Source organism: Varroa destructor, unplaced genomic scaffold (genome assembly GCF_002443255.2).
Source record: "Varroa destructor unplaced genomic scaffold, Vdes_3.0 BEIS01000001.1, whole genome shotgun sequence".
NCBI classification, from domain to species: domain Eukaryota; kingdom Metazoa; phylum Arthropoda; class Arachnida; order Mesostigmata; family Varroidae; genus Varroa; species Varroa destructor.
In genome coordinates, this window is record NW_019211454.1 from 3929985 (window position 1) to 3939832 (window position 9848).

Here is a 9848-nt window from a genome sequence, read left to right on the forward strand (position 1 = left end):
GCGGCGGCGGCGGCGGCGGCGGCGGCGGCGGCTGCTAGTGCTGCTGTTGTTGCCGTTTTTGCAAACGAACGGACCAGCAAATGCAGACGGATATTCAGTCACAACAGCGGCACTGCAGCCGCCGCCGCCGCGGCGGCAGCGCCAGCATAACAACAGCAGTAGTAGCACGAGATATCGCAAACAGAGCAGTCGCTACGCTGGACTGCGCTGCTGCTGCTGCTAGTACCAGGGTAGTGAGAGCAGTAATAGCCGAAATGGTCAAATAGGTGAAAAACTCGTTCTATTCTAGTAGAAGGACGTGAGTAATCCCATTTTCCGATTGTACTAACAATATATTATTGGCAAGTATTAGTCGCCTTTTTAATTATTACGGTACTAGTAGTACTTTTGATGATGATGGCGATTGTTATTGTTGTTGTTGTCGTTATAGCCGCGGGCGCCGCCAACGACAATGGGTAACGACGTCAGTGGAGGAAGCAAGAATCGTCGCTGCAACGTTTAGCCGCCGCAGCCGCAGCAGAAGCAGTGCTTTCTAGTCCTTAATGAAATGTACGATGGGTCATCGCTTCTTCCAGCCTACAAATGTCGTCACAGTTACTAACGGCAGAGACCGTCGTGGTCATTAAATGACTGCGACTGCAGCGCACGAACAGTGCAGCCGTTATCAGCAGCCGCTTCGATGTCAACAACAACAAAGGCGATAGCAGGAATCGTCCGTAATGGCAGCCGTACCAGCAGCAGGTAGGAAACCGACCGACCGCTCGCCCGTGGTCCGAAAGAGCGGCACAGTCGTGCAGAACACCCCAGGGTCGGCGGCTGAGCTAAACAATCTCCAAACAAACGAACAGCAGCCGCTGGTCGACCTCCTCTTTCCCACTCTCGGTATAAATCGACGACTGGATAGCAGCCATTCAAATTCAAATTTATCCCGCGCATGGACGCAACTCAACACTATCCTCCGCAAAAAAAAGGACTGAATGGAAGATAAAAGACCGTTTGTAATAAAGGGGAGAATAAACGAAACTATCAACGACGTCCGACTGACTGCTGCTACAGCGAATCGCACCAAGACACGTCTTTACCGCTGGAACGGTGTTCTATGCTGAAGGATAGTCGCAGCTGAGAATTACATGTATAATATGTAAATAAGGAAGCTGGTAAATAGACACCCGACAACGGACAGACAGAAAGTAGCCCCTGCTGCGTTTAAAGGTAGCAGCGATGATTCCAATATCACCATTAGCACCACTAACTCACCACTGTCACTCAGCCGCTGCCGATGATGATCAGCCATCAGCTGACTCAAACAGCACCCGCTCTCAATAAGTAGGATCATCAGCATCAGCACGAACTTCACCAAAAATAACCATCTAATGTGTACCGGGCGTAGCAGTCAGTTTTTTCCTCCCCTCCCCGACGAAACAAGCAAAACAATGATAACACGAGGTACCAAAACGCGTGAGCAGCATGCAGACGACACTTCGTTAAAAAACAAACTGAACACGGACAAAATAGCGCGAAACACAATGTAGGCATCTAAATTGCGCTCCTTCTGTCTACTCTGTGCGCCATGGAACCCGCCATTACCCTCACCTATCGCACTTATTACAGCGGCTACCGGCTTCTATACTCTGCTTATAGTCTATGGCCGTGACAGGGTGTGTGAAGCAAACCTAAACAACTCTTCCTGTAGCTGACTCTCAGCTGCCGTTTCGACTATAGGTCTGGATACGGTTTCAAGAACTTCTTAGTTTAGGGAGCTCAATGCAGTCAATTTAAGGGAATTGAGCCCGAGAAAGGATTAGTTTGATATTTCCAGCGCCTGTCTTATTGTTCGACCTTTTGACTTAAACCAAAGTGTGGCATTGACGATAGACCTAGAGCGATCGAAACTTACATTACTAGTACGCTCATCTAGATAGTTTGATGTATTTGTTAACGGGCTAACAGCGCATCACTCCCGTTCCCTCTACCGCTTACCTCATAAAGTCTTCCTCAATGCAGACTCACAAATCGGTTGGTGACAAGGGAACAGCCAGCTTGTTGATAGGAGCAGTTGTGCAATCAGTCGCGTTAACCGCGCGGGAAATATTGAAAAGGAAACAGAGCAAAGGCTGAGCGATCCTGGTAGAGTCGTCATGGGGAAAGGTAGCAAGGAAAACAGGACAAAAAGAAGTTGTAACGTTAGCAATTTCCGACAACCTACTATATGTTTCCGCCGAGTAGGTCGGTGGAAAGTAAGGCTCACTTTTGAGGCCGAGGGTGAACATGGGGGGGCGGAGAGACAAAATGACGAAATGGATAACGGAACGACGAAAGTTCAAAATAATAAAAAACTGTTAGGGTGACCACAGTGATAAAGATAATAATATTTATTCGAATAGCGATATAACCCACTACGTACGTATGGAAGAACAACGTGAGCATGTATTAGTTATTCTATACCCCGTTTCGGCTAACCAATCTGGAATCCTTAAAAAAGCGATTCAGAGCTGTGCGGATTTGGCTTAGCTGAAATAAGTACAATGGGTGGAAAAACTGAGCGTTGGTGTGATGAGGTCACGTTAAAGAGCTAACAACTAGCTTACTCGTCCGAAGCGAATCAACGTAGTATATACATATAGTATATTAAGCTTATACAAACAAGCTACATTTTTACAATTAAAGTCAAAAACGTGGTGACCAAAAAACAAGATAAATGGTTACAGTTATGATGTCGTGAAGTAGACCCCTAAAGCACTAGTACCATGTGTTTATCGCTATGCCTCTAATTTATGCCTCTAATTAGGTTACGTTTAAAAAACTTCAGTATTTATCAGCCATCAAATGCATCTCCTTTTCTTTTTTGAAATTTTTGATCGCCTTTGAATTAGCTCTGCAAACTTATATAAACAGCTATCTTTTCCGATCTATACAATAGTTGCATTTGTTTTTAATCTTTGCGTCGATTCGTTGGTAAGTCTGAGAAGAGCCGCTATAATATGATATCTGTATATTCATATACTTACAATAGCAGGAACACTAAAACCTACTAGAGTCAAACCCTCCTAAATTTGGATTTCTATAATAAAAGAGTGAATTGAGGATGCATTAAGTTAAATTTAGTTTGTTGCGCAAAGGCCATTTACTAATATAGTGGGTAGGGTTTTGGCAAGCATAATGGTCGACATTTTACTTGTACAAATCAATAGGTAATTACGGCCTTAGAAGAAGGAACGAATTGTTTTAATGCCGTATAAGAGACGACTGCTATGAGTCTATATCATATCTATGAAATCAGGTGCGCTGCCCGCAGTTCCGTTTCGGTAACTCCTCGCTTCGCGAAGACATGGTTTCATCTCCGAGATTCTTGGCTATGGCCTCGGCCTTGAAGGATATAATTTTTGCATCAATCGGGGTAGCATCTATAAGTACCTAATTTTTATGTGAACAAGCGTATTCTGCACATAAATATGCTAAAAGTAGATGTGGCTGCAAAGAAAAAATACAAAATTGAAAATTGGTTCATCAGTAATTGAATAATGTGCAAGCGGCGCAGACTGTATGGATGATGGAGGAAATGAAACATGGCTTTGGGGAGTGAGCTTTGGGTCATGATGGAGTGAAAAGATGATCAAAATGGAAAAACGAAGAGAAACAGAACAAAAAAAGTGATGGGAAAAAAAGGATAGAAAGCCGTCTGGGTACGAAGCCAAAGTAAGCATGAAACACATTGGAAATGGGAGGTGAGCCGAGAGATAACGGTAGCATATAATGATTGAGTACGTTCGAAACTCTTTAGTGACTATCGATTCTCTTCTCGACTTTTCGATAGTCGAAACTAGGACATAGACACTAAGAAAAGATTGGGAAATGGAGCCCTAATTTTGATATTGGCCTGTGTATAATGGCTTATGTAATATCGACCGCGTCAGACATCCATATATTGGTTGGTCGTCCCTTACCACTAAATTAGCCCGGCATGACCAAACGCAAAAGACCTATGACTTGCGCCGGATAAGTTGAGCCTTTCATCGATTGTCCAGGACGTGAAGCTGTTAATGCAAGGCCTAATCAACGGTACCAGAAGCGTGGAACAGCGATGCGTGTTTCTAAAGGCATCCCGAGAATTTTGCGAAACAGCACAGTGGCACACGCCTTCCTAAAGCCTAAAAAGGCGCGTCGCGGTTGCCCTAGTGAGTCGGTGAAGTGACTCAGGAAAAAGACATCCTGCCCGATAAGCACTCGGCATTGCCCATTTATAATGATCAAAAGTTCGTACTGGTAAGTACTTGATAACAAGCATAATTTTGTGCCGCGACATCGAAAAACGCAGCATAGGAGACATCTAACAACAACAGTCGATACTCTTTTAGAGCCATATATATATATAATTTATTTAGTCGAACTGTTCGATATATCTTATGGCTCTAAAAGAGTATCGACTGTTGTTGTTAGATGTCTCCTATGCTGCGTTTTTCGATGTCGCGGCACAAAATTATGCTTGTTATCAAGTACTTACCAGTACGAACTTTTGATCATTATAAATGGGCAATGCCGAGTGCTTATCGGGCAGGATGTCTTTTTCCTGAGTCACTTCACCGACTCACTAGGGCAACCGCGACGCGCCTTTTTAGGCTTTAGGAAGGCGTGTGCCACTGTGCTGTTTCGCAAAATTCTCGGGATGCCTTTAGAAACACGCATCGCTGTTCCACGCTTCTGGTACCGTTGATTAGGCCTTGCATTAACAGCTTCACGTCCTGGACAATCGATGAAAGGCTCAACTTATCCGGCGCAAGTCATAGGTCTTTTGCGTTTGGTCATGCCGGGCTAATTTAGTGGTAAGGGACGACCAACCAATATATGGATGTCTGACGCGGTCGATATTACATAAGCCATTATACACAGGCCAATATCAAAATTAGGGCTCCATTTCCCAATCTTTTCTTAGTGTCTATGTCCTAGTTTCGACTATCGAAAAGTCGAGAAGAGAATCGATAGTCACTAAAGAGTTTCGAACGTACTCAATCATTATATGCTACCGTTATCTCTCGGCTCACCTCCCATTTCCAATGTGTTTCATGCTTACTTTGGCTTCGTACCCAGACGGCTTTCTATCCTTTTTTTCCCATCACTTTTTTTGTTCTGTTTCTCTTCGTTTTTCCATTTTGATCATCTTTTCACTCCATCATGACCCAAAGCTCACTCCCCAAAGCCATGTTTCATTTCCTCCATCATCCATACAGTCTGCGCCGCTTGCACATTATTCAATTACTGATGAACCAATTTTCAATTTTGTATTTTTTCTTTGCAGCCACATCTACTTTTAGCATATTTATGTGCAGAATACGCTTGTTCACATAAAAATTAGGTACTTATAGATGCTACCCCGATTGATGCAAAAATTATATCCTTCAAGGCCGAGGCCATAGCCAAGAATCTCGGAGATGAAACCATGTCTTCGCGAAGCGAGGAGTTACCGAAACGGAACTGCGGGCAGCGCACCTGATTTCATAGATATGATATAGACTCATAGCAGTCGTCTCTTATACGGCATTAAAACAATTCGTTCCTTCTTCTAAGGCCGTAATTACCTATTGATTTGTACAAGTAAAATGTCGACCATTATGCTTGCCAAAACCCTACCCACTATATTAGTAAATGGCCTTTGCGCAACAAACTAAATTTAACTTAATGCATCCTCAATTCACTCTTTTATTATAGAAATCCAAATTTAGGAGGGTTTGACTCTAGTAGGTTTTAGTGTTCCTGCTATTGTAAGTATATGAATATACAGATATCATATTATAGCGGCTCTTCTCAGACTTACCAACGAATCGACGCAAAGATTAAAAACAAATGCAACTATTGTATAGATCGGAAAAGATAGCTGTTTATATAAGTTTGCAGAGCTAATTCAAAGGCGATCAAAAATTTCAAAAAAGAAAAGGAGATGCATTTGATGGCTGATAAATACTGAAGTTTTTTAAACGTAACCTAATTAGAGGCATAAATTAGAGGCATAGCGATAAACACATGGTACTAGTGCTTTAGGGGTCTACTTCACGACATCATAACTGTAACCATTTATCTTGTTTTTTGGTCACCACGTTTTTGACTTTAATTGTAAAAATGTAGCTTGTTTGTATAAGCTTAATATACTATATGTATATACTACGTTGATTCGCTTCGGACGAGTAAGCTAGTTGTTAGCTCTTTAACGTGACCTCATCACACCAACGCTCAGTTTTTCCACCCATTGTACTTATTTCAGCTAAGCCAAATCCGCACAGCTCTGAATCGCTTTTTTAAGGATTCCAGATTGGTTAGCCGAAACGGGGTATAGAATAACTAATACATGCTCACGTTGTTCTTCCATACGTACGTAGTGGGTTATATCGCTATTCGAATAAATATTATTATCTTTATCACTGTGGTCACCCTAACAGTTTTTTATTATTTTGAACTTTCGTCGTTCCGTTATCCATTTCGTCATTTTGTCTCTCCGCCCCCCCATGTTCACCCTCGGCCTCAAAAGTGAGCCTTACTTTCCACCGACCTACTCGGCGGAAACATATAGTAGGTTGTCGGAAATTGCTAACGTTACAACTTCTTTTTGTCCTGTTTTCCTTGCTACCTTTCCCCATGACGACTCTACCAGGATCGCTCAGCCTTTGCTCTGTTTCCTTTTCAATATTTCCCGCGCGGTTAACGCGACTGATTGCACAACTGCTCCTATCAACAAGCTGGCTGTTCCCTTGTCACCAACCGATTTGTGAGTCTGCATTGAGGAAGACTTTATGAGGTAAGCGGTAGAGGGAACGGGAGTGATGCGCTGTTAGCCCGTTAACAAATACATCAAACTATCTAGATGAGCGTACTAGTAATGTAAGTTTCGATCGCTCTAGGTCTATCGTCAATGCCACACTTTGGTTTAAGTCAAAAGGTCGAACAATAAGACAGGCGCTGGAAATATCAAACTAATCCTTTCTCGGGCTCAATTCCCTTAAATTGACTGCATTGAGCTCCCTAAACTAAGAAGTTCTTGAAACCGTATCCAGACCTATAGTCGAAACGGCAGCTGAGAGTCAGCTACAGGAAGAGTTGTTTAGGTTTGCTTCACACACCCTGTCACGGCCATAGACTATAAGCAGAGTATAGAAGCCGGTAGCCGCTGTAATAAGTGCGATAGGTGAGGGTAATGGCGGGTTCCATGGCGCACAGAGTAGACAGAAGGAGCGCAATTTAGATGCCTACATTGTGTTTCGCGCTATTTTGTCCGTGTTCAGTTTGTTTTTTAACGAAGTGTCGTCTGCATGCTGCTCACGCGTTTTGGTACCTCGTGTTATCATTGTTTTGCTTGTTTCGTCGGGGAGGGGAGGAAAAAACTGACTGCTACGCCCGGTACACATTAGATGGTTATTTTTGGTGAAGTTCGTGCTGATGCTGATGATCCTACTTATTGAGAGCGGGTGCTGTTTGAGTCAGCTGATGGCTGATCATCATCGGCAGCGGCTGAGTGACAGTGGTGAGTTAGTGGTGCTAATGGTGATATTGGAATCATCGCTGCTACCTTTAAACGCAGCAGGGGCTACTTTCTGTCTGTCCGTTGTCGGGTGTCTATTTACCAGCTTCCTTATTTACATATTATACATGTAATTCTCAGCTGCGACTATCCTTCAGCATAGAACACCGTTCCAGCGGTAAAGACGTGTCTTGGTGCGATTCGCTGTAGCAGCAGTCAGTCGGACGTCGTTGATAGTTTCGTTTATTCTCCCCTTTATTACAAACGGTCTTTTATCTTCCATTCAGTCCTTTTTTTTGCGGAGGATAGTGTTGAGTTGCGTCCATGCGCGGGATAAATTTGAATTTGAATGGCTGCTATCCAGTCGTCGATTTATACCGAGAGTGGGAAAGAGGAGGTCGACCAGCGGCTGCTGTTCGTTTGTTTGGAGATTGTTTAGCTCAGCCGCCGACCCTGGGGTGTTCTGCACGACTGTGCCGCTCTTTCGGACCACGGGCGAGCGGTCGGTCGGTTTCCTACCTGCTGCTGGTACGGCTGCCATTACGGACGATTCCTGCTATCGCCTTTGTTGTTGTTGACATCGAAGCGGCTGCTGATAACGGCTGCACTGTTCGTGCGCTGCAGTCGCAGTCATTTAATGACCACGACGGTCTCTGCCGTTAGTAACTGTGACGACATTTGTAGGCTGGAAGAAGCGATGACCCATCGTACATTTCATTAAGGACTAGAAAGCACTGCTTCTGCTGCGGCTGCGGCGGCTAAACGTTGCAGCGACGATTCTTGCTTCCTCCACTGACGTCGTTACCCATTGTCGTTGGCGGCGCCCGCGGCTATAACGACAACAACAACAATAACAATCGCCATCATCATCAAAAGTACTACTAGTACCGTAATAATTAAAAAGGCGACTAATACTTGCCAATAATATATTGTTAGTACAATCGGAAAATGGGATTACTCACGTCCTTCTACTAGAATAGAACGAGTTTTTCACCTATTTGACCATTTCGGCTATTACTGCTCTCACTACCCTGGTACTAGCAGCAGCAGCAGCGCAGTCCAGCGTAGCGACTGCTCTGTTTGCGATATCTCGTGCTACTACTGCTGTTGTTATGCTGGGATTCTATTCTATAGAGTGAGAACAACTCGGATCAAATGTAGGCAAAAAAAAACGTTTCCGATAGAAGCCCTTTGGATTCTATTCTATAGAGTGAGAATCTATTCAGATGTGGGCAAAAAAAACGTTTCCGATAGAAGCCCTTTGGATTCTATTCTATAGAGTGAGAACAACTCGGATCAAATGTAGGCAAAAAAAAACGTTTCCGATAGGAAGCCCTTTGGATTCTATTCTATAGAGGAGAAAACTCGGATCGGATGTAGGCAAAAAAAAACGTTTCCGATAGAAGCCCTTGGATTCTATTCTATAGAGTGAGAATCTATTCAGATGTGGGCAAAAAAAACGTTTTCGATAGAAGCCCTTTGGATTCTATTCTATAGAGTGAGAACAACTCGGATCAAATGTAGGCAAAAAAAAACGTTTCCGATAGAAGCCCTTTGGATTCTATTCTATAGAGTGAGAACAACTCGGATCAAATGTAGGCAAAAAAAAACGTTTCCGATAGAAGCCCTTTGGATTCTATTCTATAGAGTGAGAATCTATTCAGATGTGGGCAAAAAAAAACGTTTCCGATAGAAGCCCTTTGGATTCTATTCTATAGAGTGAGAATCTATTCAGATGTGGGCAAAAAAAACGTTTCCGATAGAAGCCCTTTGGATTCTATTCTATAGAGTGAGAACAACTCGGATCAAATGTAGGCAAAAAAAACGTTTCGATAGAAGCCCTTGGATTCATTCTATAGAGTGAGAATCTATTCAGATGGGCAAAAAAAAGTTTTCGATAGAGCCCTTCGATTCTATCCTATAGAGTGAGAACAACTCGGATCAGATGTAGGCAAAAAAAAACGTTTCCGATAGAAGCCCTTGGATTCTATTCTATAGAGTAGAGAATCTATTCAGATGTGGGCAAAAAAAACTTTTCGATAGAAGCCTTTGGATTCTATTCTATAGAGTGAGAACAACTCGGATCAAATGTAGGCAAAAAAAAACGTTTCCGATAGAAGCCCTTCGGATTCTATCCTATAGAGTGAGAACAACTCGGATCAGATGTAGCAAAAAAAACGTTTCCGATAGAAGCCCTTTGGATTCTATTCTATAGAGGAGAACAACTCGGATCAAATGTAGGCAAAAAAAAACGTTTCCGATAGAAGCCCTTCGGATTCTATTCTATAGAGTGAGAACAACTCGGATTTCGGATTCTATCCTATAGAGTGAGAACAACTCGGAT

At 43.1% G+C, this 9848-nt stretch overlaps 1 long non-coding RNA gene across 1 annotated transcript; it reads right to left on the minus strand.

Moving 5' to 3' along the window:
- Positions 1 to 5674: 5674 nt before the first annotated feature.
- LOC147758146 (uncharacterized) lies at positions 5675 to 8605 on the minus strand. Its single transcript, XR_015320395.1, has 2 exons — positions 8467 to 8605; positions 5675 to 8334 (listed from the first exon to the last, which is right to left on the minus strand). It is a non-coding gene; the product is annotated as an uncharacterized LOC147758146 (long non-coding RNA).
- Positions 8606 to 9848: the final 1243 nt, after the last annotated feature.